Source organism: Echinops telfairi, unplaced genomic scaffold, assembly GCF_000313985.2.
Source record: "Echinops telfairi isolate 266 unplaced genomic scaffold, ASM31398v2 ScPeMD7_7468;HRSCAF=8506_0, whole genome shotgun sequence".
NCBI lineage: Eukaryota > Metazoa > Chordata > Mammalia > Afrosoricida > Tenrecidae > Echinops > Echinops telfairi.
In genome coordinates this window covers 56421880-56433089 of record NW_022111369.1, presented here as the reverse complement: position 1 = coordinate 56433089, position 11210 = coordinate 56421880, and the positions used below count along the sequence as shown (strand labels likewise).

Genomic DNA, 11210 nt, shown 5'->3' with positions numbered 1-11210 from the left:
CTTTGATTTTCATCACTCTTCTTGCCTCTGGACTGAGAACAACTAAGAGTCGCACCTTAGAATGCTATACATAAACTTTTAAGACTCTAGTTGACGTTCACCCAAGTAGGATATAGAACATTGTTTGGGTTGAATCTATGGCAACTGACCTTGGACTTCCTCCAGACTATGCCCTGACTCTGGTGCAACAACTCACTTCCTCGTTTGGGTATGTGTAAGAAGTTTTTATAACTTTGCCCTTTGTATGCTCTACAATATTTATGGACAGATTTGCTCTTACTCAAACTCACTACTGTCGAGTTGATTCCAATTTATATATTGGCAGCAAAGGTAAATGCTGTTGTGAGATGCTGTCAAGTGGCCTCTGACTCACAGTGACTCACTGTAAAACAGAACAAAAGACCGCCTGTTCTGGCACCATCCTCATAATTCTTGTTATTTTTTAGTTCATTGATGTAGCCACGGTGTCAATCCATGCTCTTGATGGTCTTCCTCTATTGATGACCCCTACTCAAGTTAGCATGATGTCCGTTCCAGGAAATCATCCCTCTAATAATGTGCACAAAGTACAGGAGAGGAAATCCTGCCTTTCTGCTTCTAAGGAGCATTCTGCCTGCACCTCTTCTAAGACAGACTTTTATCCTTCTTCTGACAGCCAATGATATTTTCAACATTCTTCACCAACACCATAATTCAAACGCATCATTATGTTTTTAGCTGGCTTAGTCATTATCCAACATTCACACACAAATGAGAAGACTGACCATGCCACAGCTTGAGTCAGGTGTACCTTAGTCCCCAAAGTGCCATCCTTACTCTCCAACACTTTAAAGAGGTCGCATGGAACGGATTGCTCAATGCAATATTTGGGTTGACCTCCTGATTGCTGCTTCCTTGAGCCTTGATTATGGATCTAAGGATAATGAAATTCTTCCCCCATTTGTCATGATGCTCTGTGTTGGTCCAGTTGTGAGGATTTTTGCCTTCTTTATATTGAGCTGCAATCCACACTCTGGCCTACAGTCTCTGATTTTTATCAATAAGCACTTCAAATCCTTCATGCCTTCAGCAAGCAAGGTTGTGTCATCTGCATAGCTCAGGTTGTTAATAAGCCTTCTTCTGATCTTGACGCTACATTCTTCTTCATATAGTCCAGCTTCTCTGATTACTTGCCCAACATACAGATTGAATAAACATGACAAAAGGATATAACACTAATGGCGCTTTCCCTGATTTCAAACCATGCCATATTCCCTTATTCTGTGTGAACAACTGCCTCTTGGTCCATGTACAGGTTCTACGTGAGCACAGTGAAGTGTTCTGAAATTCCCATTCTTCTCAGTGTTATCTAATCTTTAGGTGATCCATATAGTTGTGTGCCTTTGCATGTCAATAAAAGAGAAGTGAACATCTTTCTGATATTCTCTGCTTTTAGTCAAGATCCACCTGACATCAGCAATGCTGTGTTTTGTGCCATGTCCTCTTCTGAATCCAGCTAGAATTTCTGAAATTTCCCTGCCAATGTTAATATTGTAATCATTTTAATTCTCATCAGCTAACTTTATTCTCCTGTGATATCAATGATACTGCTTGATCATGTCCACATTCTATTGGGTCTCCATTATTTGAAATACAAACATATATAGTTCTTTTCCAACTGATAATTGACCAGGTAACTGGCTTCCCAAACTCTTCATATAGACGAGTCAATGTGTCCCGTCTGCCATCAGCTTGTTGAAAATCTCAATCGGCATTTCCCCTATTCGTCAGCTTTCAAGGGGCTTATCCCTCAGAAGTGGGACCTATTTCCTTCTCCTTGTCTGTTCTTTGTCAGGAAGCTCCACTGAAACCCGTCCAGCATGGGCAACCCTGCTGATTTTTGAAATATCAGTGAGGTAGTTAGTTTATGGTGCCAACCAGGCCAATAAACACATGTGGGGTAGATTGAAGGGCAGAGGGATAAATGGCTCAGTGATCCTTGCCTTTCTAGTTCTCAGGTCTCTTGCTTTCTGATGGTCGGACCAGGGTACAGCTGCCTTAGCCAGTAGCCTGCTTTAGCTGGCAAGGCTCACTTCCTGCAAGACATCCCTGAGGAGAAGCCATATGGACCTACCCCGATGCAGCCCTGGGTGCTGGAGCAGCTGTGTAGAGACCCCTGCCAGTGCTGAGATGCTTACACAGCCACTGACTCGGCTTTCCTCCTGCAATCAGCATCATCGCGTCTGTTTTGTGAGATGGAGAAGGACTTTGTGGATTGGTGTCGGACATATGGGTTACTGGGTTGGACTTGTGGGCAGTTAACCTTTATATAAAACTCTCTTATACATGAGTTTCTGTGGATTTGTTTCTTTATAGTACCCAGACTAACACAATCGGTGACATCATTTTTAGCATCACAGAAATATGCAAGCCACTACAGCAAACAAACGGATAAAAGGGTGGTGAGTCATCCTTATAGGTATGTGGCTATTATACTAATGCTGACAGCATTAGTAATTTCAATACTATTTGTATTAAATACTAATATTGTATTAAATACAATAGTATTTCAGGATAGATTTTCAAATGTTTTCTTTCATAATGAGTGTGATTCTCATCCTCTTTAATTAGTCATTCCTAGCATGGTAGATCATATGATTGTCTGATTCAAAATGGCCAGTACTAGTCCAATTCCGTTAATGACTAGGATACCAATCTTTATGTGTCCCATTTCATTTCCAAGGACTTCATTGATCTCAATTCACATTTCATACAGTCCACATTCTGATTAATAATGGGTGTCTACAGCTGTGTCTTCTCCTTTTGAATAAACACAACAAAAAGCAAGGCAAAGGGTAAATACAACATCCAGGAAACTATAAATGAACTAACTAATATTGTAGCCTACTAACCTACTAACTAACTAGTTAGTTAGCTATGAACTAATATTGTAAATCCTAAGGGGGACGTTCTAGTCTTTCCTACAGTGCCTCTGTAAGTCACAATTGACTCAATGGCACACAGCAATAACAATTGCAACCTTGAGTTCTCACACAAGTCAACCAAAGTTACCATAATTTAGTAAAGCGAGGATTTGTTATTGCAGAGAAGGGCAGAGCTGTGGGAGCTGTGCTTTCTACACTAGTACATTATAAATGAGCAGGAATCAAGTGTCTATATAGCCACTGAATGAAAAAAAAAATTTCCATTCTTCCTAGACCTAATTCTGTGACCATCCATGACTTAAACATGATTTCAAGAATTATATTTGTAAACGAAAGCAGTTTTAAAAAAAGAGAGATGTAAACCAAGAAGGTAAATTCTATGCATAATAAATCCTTAGAACAAGATTATTGAACTGGGGGAATAAAAAGCCATGTCAGTATTGTCCACTAGCTTTTATTGTGCTTTATTATATAGTGATTTAATAAGTTAACCATTAGATTGCTAATGAAATGGTTGGTGGTTCAAATCTACTAACTGCTCCAAGGGATAAAAATGAGCCAGTGTGCTTTCATAAATATGCACAAATTCCAAACTTCATGTTCTCTTCTGTTCTATAGGGTCACTACGAGACAGGATCCTCTCAATAGCAGTAGTCAAGCTCTTGAGAGTTAATAAACTAAATGCATAGGAAACTAAGTAGGTTTTGGAGTTTTCATTATTATGGATTATCTCATTAAAAATGGTATTTTTAATAGATTGGATGATGGTTTCCACAGTTACTTAGGTTCCCATTCAACAATTTCTGCACAAATTGTTCGCTGACATTGGTTATGCTCAGTGCATGAACACTCTTATTTCCCTCTGGTTGTTCCATTTCCATTCATCTTGCTTCCCATCACCTCGTATTCTCATAGTTGTTTTAAAATCATTGTTAACTGATTGGCCTCATGTCATGATTTTTTTTAAGCAGCAGTTATTCTTTATTTTGTGAGCCAATGTATTATGAAGCTAAAAGCTAATGTCAGAGTCTAGTTTTATGTCAAAGTTTAAAAGTATTATGAGGCAATCATCTGGAGGAGTCCTCCAGTCTCAGCCAGTTTAGTAAGTCTATTGTTTTAAAATGTATCAGCTATTCCATATTTTTCTCCCATTCTATTAGGATCCAACTGTTGTGACCTTCATCAGAGCAGTCAGTAGAGGTAGCCACGCACCATCTAATGCTGTTGGTCTTGGGGCAGATCAGGACATGACTCATGTAGACTGTGAATCCTGTGGACTAGTTCCTTCTTTCTCTCTTGTTCTGGATGAGCAAAAATCAATACTTACATCTAAAGTGGTCATTCACAATCTTTTCGGGCCACAAACACTACTCACCAAACTAGGATGCAGAACATAAATGTATGACTATAGTATGCCAATGATTGAGAGGTTACATGAGACTATAGTTCCAAACCTTCAATCCTCTCCTCAAAAAAAAAAATCCTATGAGGTGTTTAGTTATGCCTAAGAAGCATTTGTAACTGTGCTTTATTATATATATATGAATATATATATACATGCCATTGATACACAAACACCTACCTATATACACCTACGTATATACTCACGTACACAGACTTATGGATATGCCTAAAACCAAAACCAGACTCCTCCCCTCGAGTCAATGGTCTTCACAATGACTCTCCAGGACAGAGCAGAACGGCCCGGTGGGTTTCTGTGACTGCAACTCTTTATGGGAATAGAAATCCCCATCTTTCTCCAGCATAAACACAAATAGGAGCTTATTGTACATGTGAGTTGTCGGCTGCTTTTGCTGTCGCTTCAAGGTTCTCCATGCCGTAAGCTTTGCCGGGTCCCTTTCTTCGTGCGTGCGCCTCAATGACAGCAGTAGCTTTCTCAGGCTGCGCACACCTCATCCGCATTCAGTATTATCTTGGTCCTTTCCCAGGTAGTAACGCCTTCTGCATTGGGAAAGAGAGAAATGTCATAGGTGATGGAGGTTTTAAGTTCCCTTCACTTATTTACCCAAGAGAAGCCATGTGCAAAGAAGTAAGCCGTGCCTTGGGGAGAGTTCATGGCCCAAATGCACCAGGAAACTGAGCAGCAAATGAAAAAGGCCCCGAAACCGCAGTCCATCCCCAGCAGTCCTCGGACTCAAAACCACAGGAGGTGGGCTGCTAATGGCTTTTAAATAGCGAAATGTGTGTGTAATCGTGTTGGAAGCATAAAGGACACCCCAATAGTGTCAAAAGTGGCAGCTGACAGCAAAGGAACCAAAAACCATGATTGGTAATAAAAATCAACTGGAGTCATTTAGTGCATAACCGTGGTTCTGGACCAGTAGGGTCGCAATTTCTGACAACTGAGAATGCAACTTCACAGGCTCTATTCCATCTAAACCTCGAAGGGATTAGAGCAGGCTTTGGTCTAACAAGTCCTCCAGGTGGGTCTGACGCACACTCAATTTGAGAACCACTCATGCAGGAACAGGAGCCTTGGTGGTGTAGAGCTTAGAAATTGGACTGCGATCTACATGGTCAGCAGTTTGAAACCACCAGCAATTCCTTGGGATAAAGACTTGGCTTTCTACTCCCATAAACAGTTACACTCTTGGAAACCCACAGGGGGGTCACTATGAGTCAGCACTGACTCGATGGCATTGAATTTGATTTGGAGTTTGGCACAGGGACAGGTTAGCAGTTCAAAACCACCAGTTACTCTGAGGAGAACAGGAGAGGTTTTCAACTCTCCTAAAAAGTTTCAGTCTTGAAAACCTATGCCTCAGAACTGACATGGCAGTGTGTTTGGATTTTTGATTTGGTGCAGGGACAAAGAGCCAGTCACCAGATAGTGGCCAAGTGACCAAAAGTACCACATCTCTGGTCACAAAGCCCTGGGTTTACTCTGCACTTCTCTATTTAAACATTCTAGGTCAATTTATAATCGCACCTATCTTAGAGGCCTATTGTCGGCATGTAACAGTGAACTTTGGGAAAGCTAGACCATAAGTAACATTAGCGATTGCTTCATCCACTAGGTCCCTGGGTGTCCCATTGGTTTCTGCCCAGCTGCTAAACGAAAAGTTGGGAGGTACATTGTCCCACAAAAGGAAAACCTGGCAGTGTGCTACTATCAAGATTATAGCTCAACAAACTCTATGGAGCCCAGAGCTAGTCTGTAATAACCCAGGGGGCACGCTGGCTGCGACTCCCTTGGATGACATCAACAGGTTTGATTTGAGGTCTGATTGTCAGCTTCATCATATCACTCCTGAAGACATGACAATATTCTTTCACTATGTAATAAGAACTTATGTTATCTGGTGCTATTATAATAGATGCATTAAAAGAGGGGATTTTTAACAAAGAGAAATGTATTTTCTCACAATTTAGGAGACTAGAAGTCTAAATTCAGGGAAAGGCTTTCAGCCTCTGCCTGATTGGGAGGAAGACCCTGGTCTCCTTTCAGCTTATGTTCCTTGGCAATCTTCATGTGCCATGGGTTTTACCTTCTCCATCTCAGCCTACTTCTCTGTGCCAAATATGCTCATTTTATAACACAAAGGTGATAGGCTGAAGAGGTCATGTATACTGACACATATGGTCTCATTAACATATCAAAGGAAAGTCTATTCCCACATGGAAATACAAGTGTAAAAAACTCATTGTCATTGAATTGATTATGACACAGGGATCCTATAGGACAAGGGCGAACTGCCCCTGTGGGTTTCCAATACTGTAGTTCTCTACAAGAGTAGAAAGCCTCATCTTATACCCCCGGAGTGGCTGGTGTTTTTGAACTGCTAACTTTGCAGTAAACAACACAAGGCATAAAGCCAGGTCCCTTTTTCCCCAAGCAGAGGAATTAGGGTTTCCAAGCCATATTTTGTGAGGCTCACAACTCAGTCCATAAATTAATGTTCAGCATATCGTGTAAAAGGAAACAAGATGGATACCATTTTATAGTAAGTTTTGTATTCAGTATTCAAGGGGTTGAATTAATGATAACACTTCTATAGTAATCCTGATGTATTTAGCATCATTCTAAATGCTTTACAGAATTTCATTTGTTTTACTCTGCTCACTGGGGTAGACAAAAGAAGTTAAGTAAAATGCTGAAAGTTAAAAAGCTATTAAGTGGTAGAGTCAAGATTCAAAGTCAGATAATATGCCATGTACTTAATGACTCTGCTAAGCTACTTTTGAAAATTAAAAACAACTTTTGATTTTCAATGCAGAATTATCAGCTGTCTAAAAGAGGACACTTACTGTCTCATTCTCTAAAATATTAGAAAAATAAAGCATCTTTATCCTAAACTCTTTTTTAATAGTTTTATTGGCACATACTTCACACGTCATACAATTTAATCATTCAATCATTTTAAGATTTGTGCAATCATCACTACAATCCATTTAGAACATTTTCTTCTTTTACTCATTATTATGAGCTCCCCAACCCCCACCCTCCCCTGCCATGCCTCTACACAATTATCAATCCAGGTACTGTCTCCATAGATCTACCTATCCTGGCTATGTTATACAGAAAACCATACAGAACACTGTTCTTATTTCTGCTACTTGTTCTGTAAGCTTCTCTTCTGTGTGCATTAAATGCACCCAATGATTTTGATGGACAATCTGGTAGCCGCAAAAGTGGCCTAGCTGCTGCCACTCAAAGAGCAAGAAGAAAAAGCTAGAGAGGGATGAACACAGTGGAAAAATTCATTGCGTTCCCCAGCTTCTAATTTTCTCATGGCAAGGGCATTCCAGGATAACAGCAAACTATACCCTCCGGCAGCAACAGTATCTGTGCTGTGTCTGAGTCAGATGCTCAGACAGCTGAATGCACTACAAGGAAGTAAGAGAACAGAGCTCACAGGGAACAGACTGCATTGCTCCTAGTTACCCTCTCTTCCTCTGTGCCTGATCAAACTGCTGGGATAACTATGTCTGCAGGGAAGGAAGCAGATTTCTTGACCTTGCTTGATAGATTTTATTGGGCATTTTGTCAGGGCTCTCAAAACTTCTGAGTTCCTAACCAGACCAATCAGTCTCCAAAGTAGTACAATATGAGGCTGTTTTTGGACAGGCAAGTTATAAGACAGATCAATTTGATTCTTCATTCGTTTATTCTCCCCAGTATTTGAACATCTACCAAATTCTTTAGATTTCTTAAGGTAACTAACTGAAATCATGTACTTACTGACTCAGCACTCTCAAATGACAATAGTCCCAGACTACTGTGTTTGATTTAAAAAACACAAAAACTTGTTTACTTTCCAATGCCAGAAATATATCTACATCTAAATTGAGAGTGTGTTCTCCCTCCCCTTCTTCTGCTACCCACTCCCATTCTCCCTGCCTTCCTCTCTTCCTCCCTCCTTCTCTCTCCCTTTGGATCAATCAGCACCCCAGGCCCCACCAAAAAAGAAAAAAGAAAGAAAGAAATTGAGAAAGTGTGAGGTTAGATTTTCTCCTATTATTTAGGATAAGAAGACTCAATAGACCAACCAGGTTTGTGATAGAATAAAAATATCAGCGAACGAGCTACCCCTCTTGTTAACTCTTACCAGAAATGGCCTCTCATTTCTCACGCCTGCAATCTCTGTGCACTTTATCATCAAAACATTCCATAATACAGAGCAACTGGAGGCAACAAGATCTTTTGTCATTCAGAGAAAATTTTCCTTCCACTGTTCCTGTTTATTTATGCTAACATTAGACCTTTTTCTACCATAAGCTTCTCATCCAACCTACCTGCAAAGAATCACTAAAAGTAAACACTTTCTGAGCTTTTTCTGTTGACGTTTTGTTGCTTGCTGCTCTGGCCTGTCAGGGTGATTCCAAGCCACACAGCAATACTATAGGGCAGAGTTGAAACACCCCTTCGCCTTTCCTAGGCTGTGATCAGCGCAGGCGCAGGTTGCCAGGCCTTTTCTGACATCGATGTGTTGATGTGTAATATCAATGAATCAACATTGAGGTATGGAAAGTCTTAAGGACTATTCTCTATTTTACTTTTGGGGTTCTAATATCCATTGCAAGGGCTGCACAGACACTCACAGACAAAAGTCCTGACTAAAAGGTCGTTAAGGACATTAACAACTAGTAGTGCCAGAGAGAAATGCTCAGTGTAGTTGTTTACCAGAAATGTGACAAGGTTCCAGATCTGCTAAAAAATGCCCAAAGGGGCACCCTCTCTATTGTGATCACCAACCCAAAGGCATTCAGCTCAAGCTCCTGGGTCAGCAAGCACAGCTCCCTGAAGGAAGTGCCCCGTGGTACCCCATTTCGTGAGCCTCAACCCCAAAGCATTCAGCTCCACTGTTTGTGAGCCAGCAAGTGGAACTTCCCCAATTAAGTGTCCGAGGCACCCCACCCCACAAGCCAGCCATCTGCACAAAAGGACTCATCTCAACTTGCTCCATGCTCTGGCTCCTGGTTCTGCTGCTACTCCATTGATGGTACAGCTGTCATCTGGATCTAGGAGGTTTATTGTGCAGGGATCTTGGGTCCAGAGGACATGCTCCATTCCTGCCTCTTTCTGGTAATGAGATCCTGCCTCTTGCTACTCAGAGGGTTCATTTTATGCAAGGCAGGATGGCTTTCCAGATAATTCTCTTTACAGTGACTCACAGGTGAACCCTATCACTATCTTCCACAACCTTCTTACCATACCAGACCTATGCAGGGAAAGGATATTTGGTGAGAATTAGAGACATTGCCTAGAAGAGCCACACTCAATAAGTCACTGCCTCTGAAAGACATTAATATTAACTTTGAGTGTGATTAAAGTATTTATCATTAAATTTGGTGACTAATTTCATGTAGGAACCAAGCTTCCCACATGACAGAAGAGGAATAGGTGAGGTCTACAAAACAAATTGCCTTGATACCTTCTGTAACATAGGTTTTAGGCAACTCACGTATCAGAAAAGGCTTTCCTATAAAAAGATACTATCTTTTATTTTTCCCTTTTCATAAGCCCCCAGACCTCAATAATGGACATTTCATGTAGATTTCACACTGGTCTTTGGGGAATTGAAGGGATGGGCACTGTCTCATCACAACTCTGCTAACGACAAGACGGCAGGCTTGGGCCAGCAAAGATCTGAGAGTACCAGTAAGAAAGCTAAGAGGAACCAAATGGGGAACCAATGAAAAATTTGCTGATTGAGGGAGGGGAAAATGGAAATGGAAACAATCACATTGAAACTTCTTTTTCAAATATGTGAAGTCGAATTTTAATTTAAATCCAAAACCAAACTCATTGACACCAAGTAGATTCTGACTGGTATCAACGCCGTAATATAGAGCAGAACCACGCCCATAGGGTTTCCAAGACCGTGTCCTTTATGGAAGCAGAGCGCTGCACCTTTCTCTCATGGAGCAACTGATGGATTTGAACAGCAGAGCTTTCATTTGGCAGCCAAGCACTTTAACCATTGTGCCACCAGGAGGCCTTTTCTGGAATTACGATAATAAAAGGTCTATTAAAAAAATGTAAAATTAATCTCCTGGCCTAATACTACACATCACAAAGGGATAAATAGCAACTTTGCAGTGGAAGAACTTGACAATCACCACCTTAGCCAAGTGATTAAAGAGCAAACATTAATAGAAATGAGATAATCAACATTATATGTCTCTGGACAGCTGATAGAATGTGAAAATGAGCACAGCATTTCTGTAAAATCCTTACCAAAATCACAAGGGGACACCAGACAAGCCCAAACTGATGAAAGTCTCCAAAGTAACTGGCCTCTATTCTTCAAAAATGAAAACTCCTGTTGACGGTCTTCCTCTTCCTTGATGACGCTCTACTTCACCAAGTGGAGTGTTCTTCTCCAGGGCTTTGCTCCTCTTGAGAACACGCCCAAGGCACGTGAGGGGAACTCTCACCATTGTTGCTTTTCATGAGCACTCTGGTTCGACTTCTTCCTGGATAGATGTGTTACTGCTTCTGAAAGTCCCTAGTATATTCCATATTCTTAGCTAACACCCTGATTAAAATGCACCAATTCTTCTTTAGTCTTCCTTATCCGCTGCCCAGCTTATGTGTGCATCTAAGGCTATTGGAATTTCCATGGCTTGGATCAGGCACTGGCTGGTTCCCTCATCCTTGGTAGGGGAAAAAAAAAAAAAGCATACCAAATTTTGCAGGACCTTTCTAGATTTCCATATCTCTATCTATAATTCTAGTTTTTAGAATGTCACCTTAGGTGGTGCAAATGGTTTGCGCTCAACAACTAAATCGAAAGGATGTGGTTCAAAGCCAGACTTTGA

The 11210-nt window shown here is 40.9% G+C and overlaps 1 long non-coding RNA gene across 1 annotated transcript in view; it reads right to left on the bottom strand.

Annotated features, from left to right (window-relative positions):
• Positions 1–4876, bottom strand: part of LOC123520995 — a 12944-nt gene extending 8068 nt beyond the window's left edge. The window contains exon 1 of the long non-coding RNA XR_006679504.1: positions 4507–4876. This is a non-coding gene — a long non-coding RNA (uncharacterized LOC123520995). The remainder of the gene's footprint in view (positions 1–4506) is intronic.
• Between the last annotated feature and the right edge of the window lie 6334 nt (positions 4877–11210).